General features: G+C 39.6%; 1 protein-coding gene across 1 annotated transcript in view; it reads right to left on the bottom strand.

The window, feature by feature from the left end:
- Nucleotides 1-24,500, bottom strand: part of LOC109936026 (myoferlin) — a 194,232-nt gene that overhangs the window by 48,660 nt on the left and 121,072 nt on the right. The gene's annotated exons all lie outside the window — the stretch shown is intronic.

The following is a 24,500-nucleotide window of genomic DNA, read 5'->3' as shown; positions in this document are numbered from 1 at the left end:
GAGGATAGCCTTTTGACCTTTTCTTCAAAATCGCAAGGCTTAGATATCCCCAACCCATTCATTCTTTTGAAATTTCTCATTGGACCTCTCCACACCAACACATGCTCATTTCTTTGAAGCAACAGCTGCCAGAATTACATATCTTATAATTGGCAGTGACCACAAAGTTGAATTTTTTTTGGTTTGGAGATCCAAAAATCCAGGGTGTTTATTAAATGAATGAAGCTACGTGGTTCACCTGCTTAAAATAAAGCTCATTTTACTGAATAAAAAAAATTTAAAACCCAAAAATCTGTTAAAGATGTGCAAAAGAATCAATTGGTCATTTTCTAAATTGAGCTTCAATTTTCCTTCTACGCCCATTTGACACACATTACACATCAAATACTTACCAAAGATTGGAAGATTAAACACTTTGAATACAGTTTCAATGATTTAAGGTTGAAATTTCTTGGACTTTCTGCCTGCTTCTGGCAGGGTTTTCCCTTGCAACTGAGGGGCATTGGGAGGAGATTTAGATTCCCATGTCTCTACATGTGTCACAAATGCCATGCACAGCCACATCTGGTCAGAACTCTTGGTTTTAACATTCCTTAACTGTGTACTTTAGCATCAAGAACTGACTCCCTCTCCTCAGCCTGACTAGCCCAGAAGTGCAAATCATCATGAGTTCTTCAGTTAACTGGGAAGCTAGATCTCTTAACCAGCGTGCAGAATTTCAACTGAACTCTGCTATAAATAGATGCCCTGCCCTGTCGTCAGTTTGTTCTCAACTCAAAAAGCCTGTTCAAAACAGTGATCAATTTCCTGTTCACCTTTTCTACTGCTCACTTCCCAGGCTATGTTGGTGGAAGCAAGATGCAGAAATCATCTAAGAGAAACAATTTCAAAAAAGAAATGAAACTCAACTTCAACATAAAATGCAGGTTTTCCTACCAGGACTTATCAAAAACAGCATCAAAAAGGGAGGTATGATTACTCTGTTGCAAATCTTTGTGCATCCTTGAATTGTTCTGGTAACAGCATTATTCACCCCCTCCCCCCAAAATGCTTCTTTACATAGACATTAAGTATTGAGACAAATTTAGTGCCACACAAAAGCCCTTTTCAAATGCTCCAACCAATTCATCTTACATTTATACAATGTTGATAATTCTTACCAAGACACAAACCTCACATTTGCCTGTCTACCAATGTCGTAGATTTGATTTCTTCCCCCCCCCCCCCCCCCAAGTGACTGTCATTAACCATAGTGCAGGAGAGATACAAATTTCAATTTTTGTGCTCAATACAAACATGAATAGGGGCATAAGCGTGACCTGCATTCACTGCCTCAAATGGGTGTTAGACTATATGCAATCTTAGGTTAAAAAATGGTATTCAGCATAAGAAACAGGTACTCCCGCTTTCGGATTTCTGAAGAAGGGTCTAGGCCCGAAACGTCAGCCTTCCTGCTCCTATGCTGCTGCTTGGCCTGCTGTGTTCATCCAGCTCTACACCTTGTTATCTCAGGTACTCCCGCTTGATGTTTTACCTCCTTAGCTGGAGGGCACAGATGCCAAGCTTCCCAATTCAAAAGTAACCAATTGCATGCAAATCAGGGATTGAATTTGGAACCTGTTGCAAGTAGTTTAGTAATACACTAGGTGGTGTCTTTATTCAATAATCTGTGAATTGGAGAACAACTTTTCAGATTGATACAAGGTACTGGATTAGTGATTGTATCCAGCAGATGAGTGAAAGGGAAGCCTAATTACATCAGTCTATTCACTGCTCCACACCCTCATCTTTTTAGCTCAGCTGTCAGGTTGTCCATTGATATTCACATGAAGCGTGCATGGCTCTGAAAAATGATTGATGGGATGAATAAGCTAAAATCAAAACAGATATTCTTCCACATGGCAGAGGTCACAGACTTAGAAAGCATTTGTTATTTAAAAAAAAACACGGTCTGAAAGCTCAAATTTTATTACTCAACTTAAAGTTTCTCTCCAATTGCCAATTCTCCCACTTATGTTTGTGTTTTAGAAAGTATTTTAATGAATGCTTTCAGATACACTTTGAACATTTGAATGGGCTACAGGGGGTTTTGAAATCTCTGCTTGTTAAACCTATCAAATTTAAGATTGATTCAAAAATCATCTGCTGCTACATACACAGGTGTAGGACCTTTCTCCAGTCCACAACTCCGAGATCCCAGTTAGACATGATTCGAAATAGCAGAGTGGTTTGCAGCAAAAGTGAACTCAAAAATCAATGAAAAACATGGATCTCTAAATCAAACATGTCAATTAAAAAACCCCAACTATATCCTTCAAGTCTTATTTTGAGGGAATTTTTCTTTCTACATCTTTTGCACAACATTTAACTTAAAATGATATCCTTGTTTCCAATGGCTGAGGGGTAAATAACAGTGGAGCACAGATTTTAAAAAGTGATTGGCATAAGACCCTGAAGCGACAGGAGGAATTTTTTTTTTTTTTAAAAAAAAAAGGAAGAGGTAATGAGTAGTTAGTGTCTTAAATGTACTGCTTTATACAGCTTCAGAAAGTTACTGGAATATATATATCCAGACAAGCAAAAGTTGCAGGAACATGGGGAAAGAGTTGCTGGGTGTTTTCGAAGAGATAACCTGCTTGGTGTGTAAAACAGCAGAAAGACTGGATGGGCTAATTGGCCCCCATTATGTGCTGTGCTATTCTGATTCTCTGCACATAACTAAGCACGAAAGACTGAAATAACTTCATGCCCTCTTGCAAAAATGTACCAGTTTTAGATACCAAATACTTGCGATCAGAGCCTATTTTGCATCTTCCTTTATGTAGGCAACTGATGTCTTACTTTGCTAATGTAAGGTTATTGTTGGATTGTATGTGATGAAATTAAGCCATGTGGTCTAAACAAAATAATGCATCATTTCTGCTCAGTATATTTAAAAGTACACTAATTAGAGCAATCTCATTTCATTACACAAATGATTGTATCTATGAGCTGCACCTCCATCATTGCCAATTGAAGTTACAGATGAGTACTATTGAAGGTGACTGGAATGACATTTCCAGGAAGGATTCCTCCTCTACATGGGTTGCTCAGCGATAATCAGGCTGACAATGCAACACTGTTGAACAAGGTGTGGGTTGTACCATTATTGATGCAGGACATTGGACCAGCTAGTGTATCACATCAACACAGTCATTAACCAAACCTGTAAACACAACCATATTTTCAGACTCGACAATTTAGTAGCGATATCCGCTTTCCTAATGTTATTAGAGGACAGTGCTGGCATTGAAATTGAAATTATTTAAAGGCATCTTTCAACAAGATATATTAAACAATGCTGTTCTTGATTTGTTTGCTACTGCTGGAATCTGGAAGGAAACGGTTAACTTTCCAGTACAAGATTACAGCTTCTAAAGGTTTGCAAGTCTTGCTTTTTTTTTTAAAATATAGAACATCTGCAGCTTTGAGGCAGCTGCCAAAGCACGAGTTAAAATAAACTGGTGAAAGGAAGCTGCCCAGTTCATGGAGAGGGCAGAAACGATATAGTGCAGCAAGTCCCTGACACCGTGTACACAGGCAGAAAGAATCACCCCAGCTGCCCGCTACAAATCTCCCCTGGATCAGCAAAAAGAAATGCGCTTCACAACATTTCACTCATTTTAGCACCTATTATCCCTAGTTTTCATACTCTCTGGGTTCATTCGCATGTCAAACTGACATGTCAGGCTTGTGCATCTGCCCACTCTTTACTGCTTGAGGACACTTTCAATCTGTTGAAATCAAATGGTAAAAAAAAACTTGCCCAAACGTTTTAACTGATTGTATTGAGCCTCAGAATTTATTTTGTTATACAAAGCTTTGAAGATTCTCAACAAGTCACATACAATTGGTCAAGATCCAAACGTCTGCAATTACCCAAGTTAAGAAAAACACAAGATATACCAAAGTGATTTGAAATTCTCAATGTTCCTGTAGTAGGTGACATGGTTTTGTTGTAAAAACAAATTGCACTGGCTTTTGAACTTAGAACTAAAGTGGAGAGTTCACTAATTAAAGGGAAAAGTCACATTAAATTTAGGGTTAAAAACATTAACAGAAGTTCACAAACTTTCCAGGAGTTGCCAGTGACCCCTGCTGCCTGGAATGTAAGCTGTGTACATGTCTATGTGCATATAAGCCCCACACCAAATACATTCAAAGCCACCAGCTGTAAAAAACAAACAACAAAAAAAAAAGGTGCACCCTGGATTCAAAAAAAACTTAGGAGAAATTGAACTTTCAATGCACTGTTCCGCAACTTCTCTTTAAAGTTCAGAGAGTAGAGGGGAAGTGGATCCTGGAATACATTAGAATCAGTGCTGGGAAGGTGTTCTTCAGTTTCTTTGTGGTCCCCACCAGATTTTCTTTGCTTTGGCTTTCACTGCCACTTTCAATGTGAAACACGGTTTCTACAGTTTTCAACTTAATTTCACTGCAGCATTTTTGTTTGCTGTTCGGCAAATTTAGGAGGGATTCATACATCCTCAAATCCTATGTTAAACTAGGCAGCAATACACAGGCACCAAAAGAAACGGTGTGTATTTGGTAAAATGAAGTAGTCAACAACATATGAAAATTGTTGGTACGTGAACATCAAAAGAAGTCAAAGTGTACAGTTCTGAGGAAGGGAGAAAACCAGCATTGTGTTTAATTTGATGAAATGGTTAGCAACCTCAGAACTTGGTGCAATTCAAAATATCTTTGACTAGAGCTGTGCCGTAACATTTACCTTGGGTAACGTGACAAAGTGGAGAGAGTTAATATGGCTCAATGGATAAATTTACCTGTGGTATGACAGCACAAGATAAGCACTTAGCACGGTCATGAGCTTCATTGCTTCGGTATACTGAACAGCTGTCAGGCACAATAAAAAAAAGTGGCCCTGGACAGACAGTGCCCACTCCAGGGTTCTATGAATTTGTATGGTGCCCCTGGCCAGATCAGATCAGAAGTGCTCCTTCCAGTAATCAGACACCAAGAACACAGACATCAGAATGAAGTCTCAGTTGACTTCATATCCCTTTTCTGGGTTGACCAAAATGAAAGGGGCTCTGTAGAACCGTAAAACAAATCACAGCTTTCAGGATAAGGATGATGAAAAAAAACCAACTTGCAAACACACCCACAAAACCAGGCAGGCGCATCAAGTCTGCTCTGCCATGCAAATGAGATGATGGCTGCTCTGGTAATCCTAAACTCCACTTTTCTGCCTTATCCCATTACCCTGGATCCGCTGATTAAAAACCCCTCTCCCAGCTTCATGACCACAGCTTCCATAGCATCACAGAACTGTTCATGTGGAAGGCAGCCATTCAGCCCATCGTGCCTGCAAGGGCTGTTCAATCAGCACAAGGTACTGATGTTTGATCTCCTTGCTTCCATATGTTATTTAGATAGAAACCATAAAAGAAACATGGAATACCTTTGAATGCCTAAATTGAACCTGCCTTCACATTTCCAGGCAGCATGTTCTGGACCCTAACTACTTGCTGCACAAAAACTGTTTCTCACATCACTCTTGCTTCTTTTGCATTTAAATTTTAAATCTTAGTCCTTGTTATTGTTCCTTTTACAAGTGGTAATCTACCCTTTCCACCCTGCTCCTGCAAGATGTCATATTTAGTAAAATGAACAGGTTAGCAACATGTTAAAATCATGGATAAGCAAACATTAAAAAGGAAATCTTTGAGTGTACAGCTGATCACCCTGCTTTATTAAATCTCTTCTCAAATCATCTTCTCTTCAAAGGTGAAGTGTCCTAATTCCTTCAGTCTATCCAAACTGAAGTTTGTCATCCTTGGAACCAGTTTTGTAAATTTCTTCTGCACTCACTCCAATGCATTCACATCTTTCCAGGCATGTGGCACTCACAACTGCACAATAGTCCAGCTGAGGTCTAGCAGCCATCTGGCTAACAGGTTCCAGAGATTGACCACCTCCGAAAAGGCTCCTTCTCATCTATTTAAATGACTGACCCCTTTTGAGATGCTGCCTTCTGGTTAAGCTTTTCCACAAGGTGAAGCAAGCTTTCAGCATTTACCACGTCCAGCCTAAGAACGTTTGTTTCAATAAAAGGTCTCATTCCTTTCTTCTAAAGGGAAATGAGAACAGGTCCAACCTAGTCAATTTCTCCTCATTAGACAGTTCCTCAATACCCAACCTAGCGGTGAACTTTCTCCAGACTGTCTCCAATGCCAGTATACTTTTCCTTAGATAATAGGACCAAAAAACTCTTCACTTTTTCCCCCCCAGGTGTGGCGTAATTAGCGTGCTATATACTAATAGCAATATATCCCTATTTTTGATATTCCGTTCCCTTCGAAATAAAGGCCAATATCTCATTTGCCTTACCATGACCCTGGATGCCAGTTGTGATCTTGCACAAGGGCCCTGAAGTCCCTCTGTGCTACAACTATCTGCAACCTTTCCCCTCAAACAATATTCAGCTCTTCTATTCTTCATCCCAAAGTACATAGCCTCACATTTTCCCATTATATCCAGTCTGCCAAGTTTTTACCCACACAAATCATCCTCATTACTTGCCTTCCCACTTATTTTTGTATCATCTGTAAATTTGGCAATAAACAACTCATCCAAGTCATTATATACTGTAAAATTATGACACCAGTACAGATACCGGTGGTACTCTGGAGATGGGCATGTTCAGGATGGCAACCTATTTTTCCCAAACTCAGTTAGCCAATCCAGGCTATTATACTTCACCTGAGCTCCAAAACTACTTTTAAAAAAAGTGTGCTACCTTATTAAATGCATTTGGGAAGTCAAAATATATAAAAACTACTGGCTCCCCTTCACCTCTCCCTGTTTATTACTTTCTCAAAGATTTGAAAAAAAAACTTATCTGACATGACTCTGCTCGATTATATGATGTATTTCTAAATGCTGTATTACATCCTTTATAGCTGAAGCTTAACAGCTGTCACCTCTCAGTCAGAGCTATATAGCATGGAAATAGACCCTTCGGTCCAACTCATCCACGCCAACCAACCAGATATCCTATATTAAATCACAATATTGAATTCAACACTTTCAAAATTAAATCAAGAAGGCTGTAAAGTACTTGGTCTGAAGAGATATTGTTCCTCCAGTTTGCTCAGATTCATTAGAACACTGCAGCATGCAGAGGACAGACAAGTGGGCATGCGAGCAGGATACTTAAAACGAGCAGCTACAGGAAGGTCGCAGTCATGCTTGTGCACAAACTGGAAGTATTCTACAAAGTGGTCACCCAGTTTGCGATTGGTTTCTCCACTGTCAAGTAGGCTACATTGGGTGCAAATACAATACACAAGATTGGAGGAGGTACAGGTGAAATACTGCTTCAGCTGGAAAGAAGGTTTAGGTTCTTGGACGGTGAGCAGGGAGGTCATGAAGGGGCAGGTGTTGCACCTTCTGCAGTAACACAGGAAGGTGCTGTGGGAAAGCAGGTGGTGGTCGAGGAATGGACTCGGGTGCCCTGGAGGGAACAATCCCTGTGAAATGCAGACTGGGGAATTGAGGGGAAGATGTATTTGATCGTGGTCTTCTGCTGGAGTTGTCTGGAGACGGAGGAGAGTGATCCTTTGAATGCAGAGGCTGATGGGATGACAAATGAGCGAGCATTTTTCAAGCACTTTGATACAATTGGTCAAATAATGCCTTAACATTAAAAAGGTAGTCATTTGCACTTCATCTTTCAAAGAAAAGGCAAACTAAATGAATAGTTACAATCTGCTTGCGATGTTGACTGAGCCAGGTGATTTAAAAAAAAAACACTCATGCTCTTTTAATAGTGACATGAAATTGTTTTGAAGAGCCCCAGTTCAACATCTCATTCAAGAGACAGCCTAAACAAAGCCCCAGTCTATATTGTACACAATTACCTGGAATGGGATTTGACGCCACAAATTTTACTTGAAAGACTGCAAGAGGTACCACTATTGGACACCACAACTTTGTACAGATGCGAAACAGCTACTTGGCAAGATCACATTTCAATATCTGGGCTATCCTGCATTAGAAAGTCATGCTTGCCACAGAGTGGCTGGACATTTCCCAGGTTCACTTAGTGGAACACAAGCAGAGACGTTTTGTGTTTGAGAAAAAAAAACAAACTTGCTTCACTCCCTCCAATGCAAATTGATTCTTCAGACATTTCTTTAGTCACAGGGTACCAAGGCATATGGGATTAAAAGAGTAAGAGATCATTAATTGGCAATTCATACATGAATGATTTCAACCAGGCCACTGTCATAGGGCTCCCTGACACTGGCCATATTGCCAATAAGTGCTATAGAGGGGGGAAAACGTCAAATCTATTAGGAGGTGCTGTTCTATGTAGCAAGCCCCGTTGCTGTGTGGGCAGTGGATTACCATGTTATCAGGATCAGCTGCAATATCTCCAGAGATTTTAAAAAAGACACGATGGGTGGTTTGCATGTAGAATGAACTTCCTGAGAAGTGGCGAATGTGGGCACACTTACCAACATTTAAAAGAAATTTGGATAAGTTTACGATTAGAAAAGGTTTGGAGAGATACAGTCCAAAAGCAGGCAGGTGCGACTAGTTTATTTTAGGATTACATTCAACATGGACTGGTTGGATCGAAGGGTCTGTTTCCATGCTGTATGACTATGGCGTTATTATAAGCGGACTATACATCTTTATTTCAAGTGACTTAATTCATACCTGGGAGTTTTGTTTAAAGGAAAGAAAATGCCTTTAAAAACATGCCAGAACACTGTCATAAAGGAGAACAAATATTCCATAAATAGCAGGATTCATTTAAAAAAAAGCCTGAACTGCATTAGGGACAGGTTTACTGAATCCTGGTGAGGGAACAAGCACATCTTCACATTCGAGTTTTGTGTTCAAGTCTGGCCACTTAATCACCAATTTTGGTGAGGAAGAGGCATTTAATTTCCTTTGAAAGATTGGCAATGCAGTTCAAGTGGCCAGAGGTCAGCAGGACCCTACTGGCACAGAGAAAATTAAACAGGCAAACCTCATGACCTTTACTCCATGTGGTCTGGTAAGAGTTCAGCAAAAAGTAGGAGGTGGTTTTAAAAAAAAAATAAGAACTGATGCTGAAGGCGTACAATCAGAATTCTGTGCCCTTAGAAGATGTCCTGACCAGAAGTGCGTAGAATTTGAATGGCTTGAGCAGCTCACATTTGACTGCTTTAAGCATTTGTATCCAGCAAAAACAAAAAAAAAGTCAGAGATTCTTGAGAAAAGCACATCCAAAAAATTCACTCCTTGTCTGTATCAAAACTCATGCAAAGGAGCATAAAGCAGGAGCTATGCAGGGATAGCCAGTGACTGATTAAAGAATTCACACTGACTTGCAAACCAAGGTAAAAAAGGTGATTGTGGAGAAATATGGGAGAGGTAAGTGATCTTTAACAGGTGGCAGAGAAAGGAAGCCATGAAGGGAAGGTAACCAGAAGTTTAAATTTCCTGTGTAGGTAATGCAAATGTGTCAATCTCAGTTTTAAGGGATGTACATCAGCAATGCAAGTCGAGTAGAGGCCTCTTGCTATAATCTGAAGATTTGGGCCATTAACTTTGTTTTCTTCAACTGTCTGGCTGAGATTAAGAACTCAGCTTTGTAAAAAAACTATATACAAAAAAAAAAGTGTCTAGCAAATGCACAAGCCAATTTTGACATTACACCATTGCTCTGTTGCAGCCACTCAAAGATCTATCCAGCAGTTAATATAGAGGTAGTGATATCAGTGACCTGCCCCGAATTTCACCTATAAAGGGCTTTGTGTTACAATAGCTCATGTATTTCACATGTAATTTTGTATTTGCATAAACAAAAGATAAAACCTGCCAACAGAATGAGTGAGTTCAGAGTCAAAAGGCAGTAAAAGAATCCGGCTGCAGCATGCTACAGGCAGACTTTGGCGACATGTGGCTCCATTGCATTAGTTTTATTGAAAGGTTTTGAAAAGCTTTGAAACGCATCAGTACTTTTACAATTTTTCAGAACACTAGTATTTACTATACAATTACAAATAATTAAAATATTAGTGGGTTCTGAAAAAGCAACAGGCTGCAAAGATCAAGTCCTCCTTTGTTCCACCAGCCTTCACATCAATACCTGCGGTGGTTTCCAGTTTTGTCCTTATTATTTGTTTCTGATAGCATGTGGCATTTTCATGTTTCACACTTCAACTACTCAGGCAGGCACTACCAAATCAAAACCAGATACAATACGCTAATCTATGAAATGCCACAGACTAAAGTCAGAAGAGACCCTTTCCCATTTCAAAATTTTAGCACTATTGACAAGTTATTTACTTTAGTTGAAAACTGGATGCAAATAAAAGGAGGTTAATCCTGTTTCAGAGATAGTAGGAACTGCAGATGCTGGAGAATCTGAGATGACAAGGTGTAGAGCTGGACGACCACAGCAGGCCAAGCAGCAGAGGAGCAGGAAGGCTGACGATTCCGGCCTAGACCCTTCTTCAGCCTTCCTGCTCCTCTGATGCTGCTTGGCCTGCTGTGTTCGTCTCGCTCTACAACCTTGTTATCTAAGGTTAATCCTGTGTCGCTACTAACCATTACTGATACTTAACCAATATAGTTTGACATATTTACTATCCCAATATGCCCTTCTCTCCAACATTTCCCCCCCCCTTTCTATTTTGCCTATCCCCATCACTTCTCCCCATTCTCCCCTCATCAACTGAAAGAAATATCAATTCTGAAAGTAAAACTGTTGCATGTAGTCTCAAACATGACATTGGAGCATCTTTAGTTCTATGACACAATATTTCGAAAGTTTGAGACTAGTTACAACTTACAGTAAAAGAAATGTTAAATGCATGGTGTACTCCAAGTATCAAATTATTAAAGAAGTCCAACAAATCAAGGCATTCCAAATTGCCAAGGGAATAGAGTTTCTGCTAATTATGCCAGTTATAAAAATGTTGGCTTTTCCACAGTGCACCCCAAAAAGTTCCTGAACCTTGTTTGCATAGCACCAAAAAAAATCCAAATACATGCCATGCTTCAGTAATTGGGTAGTTTGAAAATGAAATACAAGTGTTAAAACAACTTGGCAAAATTTCATTAATACAGCTGGGAATGGTATTACCTGCAGAACATAAGCATTTCAACCAAAGTGTCAATCTACAATTTGAGTTTTTAATTCACACTGGATGAGGGCATCAGTGGCTAGTCCAGCGTTATTGCCCATCCCTAATTGCCCAGAGGGTTAGTAATTAAGAGTTAACCACATTGCTCTGGGTCTGGAGTCAAATATAGACCAGACCAGACCAGGATGGCAGTTTCCTTCCCTGGAAAGGTCATTAGTGAACCAGAGATAAGGTGTAGAGCTGGATGAACACAGCAGGCCAAGCAGCATCATAGGAGCAAACAAGGTGTAGAGCTGGAAGGGTCTAGGCCCAAAACGTCAGCCTTCCTGCTCCTTGGCCTGCTGTGTTCATCCAGCTCTACATCTTGTCGTCTCAGATTTTCCAGCATCTGCAGTTCCTACTATCATTAGTGAACCAGATGTCTTTTTCCAAAAAAAAAAAACACAATGGATTCATGGTCATGACCAGTAACCAGGTTTTAAATATCTGATAATGACTTGGCATATACAAGTGGAACTTCCAGTAATATTGGAACACAGTCAATCTTAGAACTGGCACCAAATTTTGAAAATGTACTTGTGTCCAGTTATGTTTATACCAAGAATCTCTTTGAAAGCCAGTAATTCAACAGTTATCAAAAACTAAAATGTTTATTTTTTTGTCTGAATCTAGAGCAGTGTTTTTAAAAGTGTAAAACTCTGCAGAAATGGTGTGCTGAATACAATTTAGTGCATTGGTTATACATTGTTTGAAAGCACAAACTCAAAACACTCCAAACAAACGTGTTGAAAAATGATTATTCATTAACACTGAAAAGATACTGCTCATTATATTCAAGTACTGATGTATCCTTCCTAAACATTTAGAAGTTTTTAAATTGAGAAATAAAAGGAATGCTCCACTCAGTTTACATTTTTACACAGTAGATTTTTCTTTATATGATGGCTCTTCCCTGAAGGAGGAGCAGTACTGCTTCAACACTTGAAGGTACCATCGGATTTCTCTAATTTTTAAAATTTGCAAAGCAAAGAGACTACTGAAGAAATAAACCAATTGATAAAAATAGCACAGGTTCCAGATAAAGATTTTTTTCTTGAAGCCCTTTCCTTCGACTATTGTATTAAAAAAGATAGGTCCCACTGGCGTAAGCAACTGGGTTAAGAGGGAACTTTCATTGTCCTGGTAATGTTTTTCCAACAACTGATGTCTTCCAACTACAGCGATTGTCGATTTCATGACAGGCTGAGAGATGCCATAAGCACAATGGGTTGATTCTATTTAGCAGTTCTGAAATGCAGAGTCCCCAGTGTGGAAGTAGGCCATTCAGCCCATCAAGTCCACACCAAACCCCACTCAGAACCATCCCTTTACCTATCCCTGTAACTCTGCATTCCCATGGCTAATTCACCTAGCCTGTACACCCCTGCACACAAGCAATTTAGCACGGCCAATCCACTTAACTTGCACGTCTTCGCACTGGAGGAAAAATCAGAGCACCCAGACGGAACCCAAACAGACATGGGGAAAACGTGCAACCTCCACACAAGCTGGTATTTAAGTAGATGCAGAATGAAATGATATTTCCACACTACCTTGGAGTAGTTACCAGTTCATTTCTCTCAAAAGCTTGATATCAGAACTGACAGGAAGATCAAAGTTTGATCAGGTGACAAGCAAAAGCATGCTACTATTCTTCCATAAAATTAATTGACACACTAAAGGTTTGAGAAATGTCAAGGCACATAGAAGAGAAGGTAATGAATGGTGCACAGCCTCAAATGTGCTTTAAGTTTACAGATTTTATGATAAACAACAACTTCTTCCTTCTATCCCTCTCAGGTTTGTTTTCAAAGGCAACAAATGCCTCCAGTACAGTATTCACACCAGTCTAGACAGCTAGTGCTGTCAGGTTATTTGACTGCATTGGTATCAGAAAAGTTGAGCTAATGGCTAGGGACACTTTCTGGGAGAGGGCAGGTGAATACATCAGCAGTCAAAAATAAATATGGTACAGATGCTAATTTTAGTATCCCAACTATTAGTTTTTTGAACTCTGCCAATCATATCTCTTCCATGGTAGATTTTTACTTATTCCTATAACAGAAAGCCACAGGGAGCTCAAAACTGTATGCAAAACAACTGTACAAGTTCTGCACACTACATGGTTAAATTTAGAGAACACAATATTAAATTAACTGCAAAATCCAGAGAAGTATCAATGTTAAGACTGTTGGGGAATTTGGGTTTGTTACCAAAATGTCAAAGTGTTTCAAGCACATCAAAATAAGGCAACGAACAGAAGGTGCTGTTCCTGAAATTATTGTATTACCCTGAACTGTTAGTGAACCCTTCCTGCTTATAAAAGAAGCAGCTGTTTGTGTGACTAAATACCATGGTTCACTATAAATTGACCTTGAATTAAAGAGTAAAAACTTCCTCCTTGCTACTACAACTACTCAAACATAGTCTGGTGATAAACAACAATTGAAGTTGGGAGCAAATTGCACTGCAGAAGCTGACTATACGGCTTTGACAGAATTATAGCAAGATGTCAAATGACCTTAAAAATTTTCCCTTATCCAAATGTAATGTGTCTGGCCTGCCAACTTTAGTACAAACAAAGACCAATTGTAATGACTTCTAAAGGATATGAATATAGAAACATTAACCAACATAAATTTTGCACTTTCAAAGCTTCATGTCAGACCTCTGATGTAGTGTACCTATTTAAATTCTCTGCAAGTCCCCCATTAAATCATCAGCTCAGGAAGAAATTACTTTGGCTCATTTAAAACTCCAGTTCTCTCCTGTTAATTACGTACTCTCAGAATCGAAAAATCTCCTAGACAAAATTAGGTTCGAGATCACTGCCAGTTCCCGCTACATTGATTTACTTGTAGAACTCCACTCCCATCAGGAGCAGCACTGCCTCTAATGGACAAGTGGATAGGTTAAAGGGACCCCCTTCTATTCCTAGAAGGTCAGTCAGTACCACAGGTTAAATTTGAGCAATCAACCTTTAGCACTCTGATCCAAAGACATTTCCAGTTACGGAAGTACTGAACCTAGCAAAACAGTAATTGGAGAAGGTGGTTTTAAGCTGTTTAGGAGCTTAAGGAAATCTGATTTGAAAAGTTAAGCCAGTTATCAATGGGAAATCAACATTTTTGCAGTGTGAACATTTGGCTAATCCATAGCTCCACAAGTCAGTGAGTTGCAAATGCCATACATCAAGTACAGGCAGTCAGTTCTGTTGTAACAGATGTGCCAGCAACACAAATTGGTCAAAATGCGACTGACAAATAGGGGAATGCTATTTCCAAAACGCACATCACTGTTGGCTATAACACAATTCAAATCAGTGTGGAAGAGTACGCATCAACATCACAATTGCACGTATTCTAGACAGAGCCCGCAAAAACAACGTTAACACCAAAGGAGTCTGCGCTGGCATCACATGATCATTTCACAGACTGTGGGGTGAAGTGCTGACAGAAGTACACAGTCTGATTTTTTTTTTGCAAATTCTGCCATGTTACCCATAAAATTGCAACGACAGTGACAGGAACGTTGGTAAGAAGTGTCCTGGTGATAAAATTGTGGGTGGTGAATGTAAAAGAAAAAAGGTGAAAACACTGAAGCTAGATGTTATAAAACGTTTTGAGCGTAATGAGAGCCCATGTAATGTCGACTCCTTAGTTTGCATAACAGAAATAATCTTATGCACAATTAGAGACAAAACAGAAAAGATTAAAGCAAGCTGTATTGCTGGAACAAGTCTGAGTGCTAGCAAATCTGAGGGGGCATGGATAAAAGGACCTTGGAGATGGAGCATCTAAGTGTGTGGATAGAAGATTGAACAAAGAACAAAAAAAATCTGGTACCACATTTCTGATCATAAAAGAGAAAGCCTTAGATCAATTTATAAAGGTCTAACAAAAATAAAATTATGAAAATCCTGCAGACGTGTCTATCTTTAGTGCAAGCAGTGGCTGGTTTGAAGAACCGCTATGCTCTCCATAAAGCAAATCATGCGGCAAAGCTGCCAGTGCATACAAAAAACAAATGATGGCATTTCCCTCCCTTAGTAAAAATAAAATTAGTTGACCAAAAAGGCTACAACTGAGACCAAATTTTCAAATTTGGAGACGACGACCGGGTTAAACTGGAAGCGAATGCCATCATGAACCTACATTTCTATGAACAAAGGACATACTCCAGGCTTTAAAGGTGACAAAGGATCATATGACTGTGCTGCTGGGTGCCAATGCCAGTGGAGACTTAAAGCTTAAGCCTGTGGTGGTATACCACTCTGCCAACCCGCGAGCCTTGATAAGGTTAGTTTAAGTCTATTCTAAGCATATACTTCAGGTCAAGCAAGAAAAAATAAAGTTGGATGACAGGGCAATTTTTTCCTAACCTTGATGATGTTTTGGAAGACGTTTTTAGAAAGTATTGCAAGGAAAAAAAGAGATGGGATTTCAAGATTGTCCTCATCCTGGATAATGTACCAAGCTATCCTCCCATCATCTGTGAGCTTTCTGAAAAGCAAGTCCTATTTCGACTCCCAAACAACCTCTCCCTCAACCCATGGACCAGGGTGCAATAGCAGCTTTTAAAAGCTTATTATTTAAAGGCACACATTTAAGAAGCTGGTTGCAGCCACTGAGGGGATCAGGACAGTATTCTTAGATTTTGGTAGAGCTTTAACATCAAGAATGTAATTGACATTATCGTGGAGGCCTGCAGTGAGGTCGGTAAGGACCTCCTTGCATGCAGTTTGGCGGAAGCTTCTCTCAAATGTTTTTCGTGATTTTAAAGGCTTTGATCTGTCAGAGGAGCTCCCAAGAATCAAAGAACATTGTGTTGATCTTGTAAAACAAGTTGGATTTGAAAAAAAGTGGAGAGTGAGGATGTTGAAGAGCTACTTGGGTCCCACCGTGAAGACCTCTCTACAGCCGATCCACAACAACTTGTTGCTGGGGGGGGGGGGGGGGGGGGGGGTTGGTGGAAGCTGGAGATGAAGATGAAGTCGTCCAGGATGCAGCACCACGAGAGCTTTCCACTTCTGTTTTGTCTTCTTTCTTGAGGGAAATTGAGAAGCAGTTGCAGGTCTTGGACAGTTACAATGCAGAACAGGGTGGCAGTTCATGGAATAAGATCTTATTTGGCACCCTATGAGCTTCTTCATGAAAGAAGAAGGGCAAAGCAGCAAAAAAAAACTGGATGTCTTTAAGCCAACCCCCATGAGACAGTCAGAAGACAATGAACCACAACCACCCTGGATTAGCTATTTTTCACCCTCACCCTAACCCTGCAACCACAACAGCACCTGAAGATGATAACGATGACGATGACAACCCTCAGCCCCTGCATTAACAACAGAGCAACCTCAAAACCTCCTCCCCCATCAAGTCATTTTAACACCTTACCTTGGGGAATAAATGTCAAGTTTACCTTTATTTCATTACTAGATAGGAATTAAACATTTATTCAAATTGTGCTATCCTTGTTTAGGCTAGATGTGCATTGAGCAATTGAGTGATTTTTTTTTTTGGTGGTCTGCCCCTAACCCTGCTTTTCCCCCCATAGGCCCCGTTATTTCTATAGCATGATCTTCTATAATGCAATGTTGCGCAGGAACACAACTATTGCGTTATTGCAGAACCAACTGGTAACAGATTTGAACATCTTCACTAAGACCACATGTGTAATCTTGAGCTAATCTACTTACACTTCCACAACATGCAATGTGTAGAAAAGAAAAGAAGTTGGAAAGAACAGTTTGTAAGCACAATATGCAAGAGATCTTGTTTTTTGGCAAAGGGAAATTTATAAGTGACAAAAACATCTGAAGAGAGCCAAAACTTAGAAACCCTAAAAAGGTTTGTTTTGAACCATAGGTGCATGCCTAATTTCCACTTTATAGGGAACTGTCCCTGTATAGAAGAAAAAAAGGTACTAATGTCCTAACCGTTCCATTGGCCTCACATCTTGTCCTTTTGAAGGGGCAGATCGACCAGTGTTTGAACACCTCAAAAACACAACCTCTGAATGGACTGCATTGAAATGCTTCAGAGCAGGGCCTGTACCAATGATCTTCTGGTTCAAAAGTCGAGAAAACACTAATCACTGAGCCAATACAAATTGCAGACTCGAAAAAATTCCCATTACAAGAAATGCTGCTTTGAAGTGGTAGAACCCCAAGGTTGATCTTGACAATCACCCTTGAATAGACAGCTAAAGGGGTGGTGTCAAACAACACCAAATATCTCTCTAGACCCATGCACTGAAACTGGATGAACCAGCATCTGTCAAGATTAAAAGGATGGCCATTTCCTATCCCATCATCAAACAATGTGAGGAGCTGGAAATAATTTTCTATTAAAAATCAAAAGCATATATATTTGCTCAAGCATGTATGCTTGCACTGAAAAAGCAGCATGCAAAAATCTGCAGTTCAAGTCAGCAACAGAAGCACCATGGACCTTGGCTGAATTGCCTGCAGTTCAATGACATTCTGAAACCCCCACTTTCAAATAAATCCTGTATGCATGGTGACAATTTTAATTGTGTTTTCACAAGGGGATTCTCTCACATCTGGGCATCCGACAAGAAAAAAAGATGACTTGAATGCTTTTTAAAACAGTCTAGAGTTCTGAGGGAGGAGTTCCAGAAGAAATTGTAGTATTAACAACACTCAGCAAAGCAGCCTACTGATCAATAGGAGGTGGCAACAAAAATTGTAGTGTCACTAGCCTAAAATCCAGAACTCCAAGGATAACATTCTGGGGACTTGGGCATGATTCCAACCATGACAGATGTTGAAATTTGAATCCAATATAAATCTGAAGTTAAAAGATAGTCTAATGCCATACATGTAATGGTTATCAATTGTTTTTTTTTTTTAAAAAACCCATCCGGTTCACTAATCTTCAAGAAATAAAATCTGTTATCCCTACCTAGTCTGACCTACACATTACTCCAGACCCATAGTAGTGTGATTGACTCTTGACTACTCTGGCAACGAGGGATGGACAATAAATGCTAGATTATCCCCATCCTACACAAGTAGTAAAATATGCCACCATAGTGAACAGCCAGCATTTGTTGCAAGACATCTAGTTGGAGAAGGCCCAATCTGAACAGAAAAAAGTAACTTTGCACGAACTGAATATGCAAAATATTCTCATTGTGGTAATGTTAGATGCAATTAGACCTTCAGTATTTGCATATGATGTGAAATGTGCTTGTACTAGATGCATGACAATTTGGCAAAACAGGATTGGATACAATTACTGAACCACTTCAATAATAAAAGAGGAACGATGTCATAGATAAACACCACATTCACGTACAGGTGCAATCTTAAAATGTATTGGGCAGATCAGTGAGTTACAAAATTTAGAAGATTTTAATAGCAAGTCAAACAGGATACATATTCTGATGCAAACAGACTGTTACTATTTAGAAGACATTGATATCTAGTGCTTTATGGGGGTAATTATTCTACATGTAGCAACGATCATATATAAATACTGGAAAGTGTAAAAGTCCTGTTGAAGTTCTGATTTAGCAAATGTAAAACAAGTACTTAAAAACCATGTGTTTGTTGTTAAATTGCCATTTTCAGTTCAGTCTGACATGAACTAATACCCTCAGTATTGGTCAACAGATTGTTGTGACCAGGTCACATGGTGACAGTGAAGCAATCAAGATGGAGCAAGACAGAAGTTTACATACTAAAAGGTTTCAGATGAGTTGCACAAGGAAAGAGATTGGATGACCTGACCAGCAATCCACACTGGTTTGAAATTCTGCACCAGCTGGACCTACTACAAATAGAAATGTGTTTGTAAATAGAAAACAGGATATAAAGAGTTTAACTGGTTGGACATTTTAAATGAGTGAAAGAACACCCTCTCAAAGTAGTTTGTATATCTTAAAGATACTGGAGTATTTTGAATTGTTTTAATGGCATGGCAGGGTGGAGGAAGAGAAGACAGGGGGCCAATGGCTATACAACAATTTACCACTGGGTTGATTTCACATTTGGACCTTTTGCTACGAGCACAGAAACCCCAAGTTGAACAGATTAAAAATTTAACCATTAATTCTAAGACTTAAGTTAGCTGCACTGGAAGAGTTTAATTTGGGTCACGTTTGAGCTAAAAGCACATGCACAAACTCCAAGCCTTTTACACACTGGTGAAGTACAACATTGAATGTGAATCCCAGAATCTCAGGATGGTTATAGTGCAGCAGGCAGCTGTTCATCCCATCGTGCCTGTACCAGCTCTCCAACTGAGCAATGACCTAATGCCATTCTCCTGTCTTTCTCTCTTTCCCTCCCCCCACCACCTTCACCCCACAAACCATCCACATTATTTCCATTCAAATAAACAGCTTGTTTGTCCACTCTGACCAGAGCCCTCATGATTTTGAGAACAGTAATCAAATCTTTCTGGAGAAGGCTAAGAACCAACTTCTCCAAATTAACTTGACACCTAAAATTTCTCATCCCTGAAACAATTTTCTTGAACTATGTCCGTTCTCTCTCTAATGCATTCATATTCTTCCATGATCGTGCAGTGCCCAGAACAGCTTACACTACTCCAGCTGAGGTCTAACATGTCCTATGCACATTGAGCACAATCTCCCTCCTGTGCACTCTGCTATTTTTAATAAGTGTAGGATATTGTATGCTTTATTTAAGCATACTTCATCTGTTGCCACATTTAGCGACTTCTGCACACAGAGGTCCCTCTGCTTCTGTAGGCCAGAGTTGTATCCTTCAGTTTACACTATCTCTTCATGTCCTTTCTACCCAAGTAGAAAACCTCACTCCTTTTAATGGAACTTATTCTGCCCGGTTCTCCCAGTCTATATCAGCGTTAAATTTTACACTGCCCTCCTCATTACATACTCAATTTTACCACATTTCAAACAAGTGAAGTGACAAAGTAGGACCAGAGTTATTGGCCGTTTAACTTGATACTACGATAACTTGAAACAGAAAAGCACATTTGATTTCTGCTTGTTTCTCAAGTGTTTCAAAACTCAACATCAACATCTAATTAAAAGAATTGCTTGTTCAGACCCTGAAGCAGTAAATGATACAAGACAAATGAAGAAAGGCCAAAATCTTATTTTCAGATATCAACAGATCAAGCTTCTGCATTCAAATGCATCCAACTACATTCATGAGATGACTCAAACTGGGAAAAGTAGGATTCAATGTTACAGAAATAAAATTTAAATTTAAAAACTTACTTCCAAGTAAAGATGTGTAAATGTAAAAAGCTCATTTTCCAAGCATTGGAAACTCAGTGTTTGAGGTATAATGTAAAAGGTTGTAGAGGCACTGAATTTAAAGCAGCTAGCATCTCCTAGTTACTAAACTCAAATATATTTACAGATTCAGCAAGAAATATTCAATCCCGATATAGATTTCCAGAAATAACTGGATTTGTGCCACTTGGTATCACCACATTTATTCAAGTGCAAAGAACAGCCGCGTTCAAGCATTGTTACGTAAATCTTCAGAGTCCGAACAGTTGGTGAACATGCTGCTATCGTGTATGAAATGACAAGTGCTATCTTAAAAACAATATGTTTGTCTTACACTGGAAGGTGTCAGAATCCAAATGACATCAGGACAAAAGTAAGTGACTGGAGTTTAAAATCTAAGGCACAAAGACAGGACAAATTTAGAAGGTGGACTTTCGATTGTTGTTACAATCAGGCACATATATTCAGATAGCGATCCATTTGAAGAAATCATCTACTAATAATGGATCTTGCAGCAAAACCTTGCAGTTTGGTAGGTGTCTCAATTTTTATACTTGTTCTCATTTTGTTTAGTTTGTTGCAGGAACTGGATCCCAAACCAGCAAGGCTCCTACCATTTCTGCCAAACAAGCCAGTTGCGCTATATTGAATTGATATCTCTCCAAAAAAGGTCTAATTACAACCAGAAAGGGCTCTCAAGAGTGCAAAAGGAGCAGATAACATCAGGTCATCTAGCGAGCAAAAGTTCATAAAAAGGAACAACTGGGTAAATTATAGTTTGCTGACATGTTTTTATTGCTGTAGTCCTGCATCCTATTCCAACATGCATCAGTATCTGTCTACTTAAAAAAAAAAAATCACAAAAGGCAATAGTGTTGGATATCATTGGCACCACAGGTAGCATTTGCCACCTGTGATAATGATCCCTGTCCGAGTGCAAACAAGTTACCGACTAGATCCAGCCTCCAAAAAGGAAGCACTTACAGATCAGCTTGGCTGGAGCACAATTTGCAGGAAGTTTCCCCAGAAACAGAGACCAGTTTTCTATTCATTTTAACTTGGCTGCTTGACAAAAGATTTTGTAACGAGATTTCACTGTTTTGACCATGGGTCGTGACCCTGTGCCTTTCAAGGATGGGATGCCCCCGCAAAAAAAAAAACAAAAAGTAACCAGTGTGCTGTAATGTTGCCAATTGCCAGGATCGGAATTGAATATTAATCCCCTGGATACTGCTTTCAACAATGCAGAATGAAAAAGTACATATTCTTCCTAGTGTAAGATTATTCAGCCATTAGTTACTAAAATATTTGGGGATAAACAGGAAAGGGGTCAGGAACCATCCCTTCACATAATGGAGAGCCTGTTGACTGTCAAGTGGCCAATGGTAGCAGTGTGGTTGGGGAGGCCAATGACAAATAGAACTACACCCCCAGAAAGTATAACTATAGTTAGAAGCCAACACCCAAAAATACCAGCTGTGGGTATAAGAGAAACCAACACTAATCAGTAACATAGTGAAAAGACATCTGCCCTGTTGTACTTTTAAATTACAATTGGACACATCAACTTAGAAAACTAGCTAAGGCTGACCCACTTAAAACAGCCCTGTTTGCACACATTGAGTCAAGTTGCAAGTTCAGTTGTTTTTACATATTCAGTCTCTTTTTCGGCAAGAGAAACTAGCGTACAGCAGTGGTAGATTTCTAATTTGCTGAGGAGATAAAAATGGGAGGACTGAAGAAAAATTTTCAGAGGGGTATCCTGGGGCTTAACCTTTCCTGCCTTCCTTTCTCCTAGCACAGAAGTTCCAATTTGAGACTGTTCTGGGCAGTGACCAAAACTCTGCAACCCAAGACTTTGAATTCCAAATCAAATATACTTGAAATACGAAAATATAAACACTTTTCAGAATTTTGGCATTATAAAGAACTTGCATTTACATAGCATGTGTCATGACCCTAGAACATTTTAAAAGAACAGGAACAGAGTACTTTATAAACAGTCACTGTTGTAGTGTAAGCAAATGTGGCAGCCAATTTGGTCACCGAGTTTTAAAAAAGCAGATTTGTCTAAAGCAATATCTTTAAAACAGCTTAAAATGTTGATGAGAGACAACAAGGTGCAGGGCTGGATGAACACAGCAGGCCAAGCAGCATCATAGGAGCAGAGAGGCTGACGTTTCGGGCCTAGACCCTTCATCAGAAAAATGTTGATGAAGTCAGTCATCTATTCCTCTTTAAATAGTGGCCACAAAATCCTTTACATCCAAATGGAGAGATTGGCCAAGGGCCCCGACTGCAATGTCTCACATCAAAATCTGCTCAGCAATAGCGTGGCATTCCTTTCAACTCAAACTCCAAGACATGATTACCAATACCAGCCCATGTTTAATCACACAAAGTATGTACATCACAGCCATGGATGAAATTGTCTTTTTCTCCAATTGCTGGATACACATTGCATGACCAAATGTCATCTTAAAATTTCAAAAAACAATCATAACCTGCTGTGCCAGAAGCAAAATTAACAAAGACACAGGAGTGACAAACCCATTAAACATTCATCTACAGTTTCTCCAACAGTAATTATACAGTTTACAATTATATTGCCCTTGTCAGAAAGGTTATTTTCTTGCAGTAGAGGTAAAAATTTCCCACAAGTCACTAGGAAAGCATAAAATCAGAAAAGCATGAATTGAGTTGACTACTCATGGCTCCAAAATCTGTTCTCAATGGATTTAAATAATCATTTCCAATGCAAAGCATGTGCGCCATGGTACAGATGATCCCCCTCACTTTTCAGTTGCACACTTTAGGAAGGGTGGTGTAGCCTCCTCATTATTTATTTTGTTACCATACAGCAAAGTCTCTGCCCTCTATGGAGACCAAAACAAAAACCAGGCAGTATACCTTCCAAGAGGAGGCACCATAGTACTTTTTTTTTTTAAACAAAGTGAGCTAAACTGATCACCATTTCGACTATTCCCCTTTGCTGCTAAAGCCATTAGAAAGCATTTAGCTTTCAGCCTTACATTTCACAACACAACCCATTCCACCCTCCCTAGAAACCTCAATAGCTAGCACTGCTGCCTCAGTGCCAGGGACCCAGGTTCAATTCCACCCTTGGGTGACTGACTGACTGTGTGGAGTTTGCAAGTTTTCCTAGTGTCTGTGTGGGTTTCCTCCAGGTGCTCCAGTTTCCTCCCATGATCCAAAAGATGTGCAGGCTAGGTGGATTGGCCATGCTAAATTGCCTGTAGTGTTGAGATGTGTAGGTTAGGTGGGTTATAGGGAGATGGGTCTGGGTGGGATGGTCCGAGGGTCGGTGTGGACTTGTTGGGCCGAAGGGCCTGTTTGCACACAGTCGGGAATCTAAAAAAAATAAATCAGGATTCGCTTAACCCAAAAGAATTGAGGAAATACTTGATTTTATTGAATCAGCACCTTCAAAATGTCAGATCCATGCAGGACATAGCAATTTCTAGTTCATTGTAATATATAAATGTTGCCAGACTTCAGTTGAAGACATCCTTGGTTTCATTTCCCCTTTGAGTTCAAAATTGCTTGCTACCAGACTCGGCTATCCAAGCTGGTACACTGCTGTGATCACAATGCAACTTTTTATACAACATCTGACTACGAGGGGCCACGGAACTGATTTTTGTAATCTCTCCCCCCACCTCAACTCCTGTACAGCACAATAATTTATTCTGAAGTCAGCATTTCTCTGAAAATGTATCCGAATACACTTGTTTAAAAACATGAAGCACAGTAAAGAAATAGCTGCAAGCATTGCCTCAACACATTAAGAACCTGGCAGCTTGAGCAACTTATTTCAGCTTGCACATTTTATCCCTTCTTGTATCCTTACAATTGCAACTCCTGAAGTGCAGTTTCATTAGCTGGTAACCCCTCGGATAAATCATCCATGTTATTTAAGCTTAAAAAGAACAAGTACTGGCACGCTAGTGATAGCGAGAACACAAGAGTCCAAACCAATCTTGTTCTGACAAGACATCTGTACCCACGCATTTCCCTCCTGGGGTAAGCATAAAGCCA

Source organism: Rhincodon typus, chromosome 20 (assembly GCF_021869965.1).
Source record: "Rhincodon typus isolate 14 chromosome 20, sRhiTyp1.1, whole genome shotgun sequence".
Classification (NCBI taxonomy): Eukaryota; Metazoa; Chordata; class Chondrichthyes; order Orectolobiformes; family Rhincodontidae; genus Rhincodon; species Rhincodon typus.
This window is presented reverse-complemented; position numbering and strand designations above follow the sequence as displayed.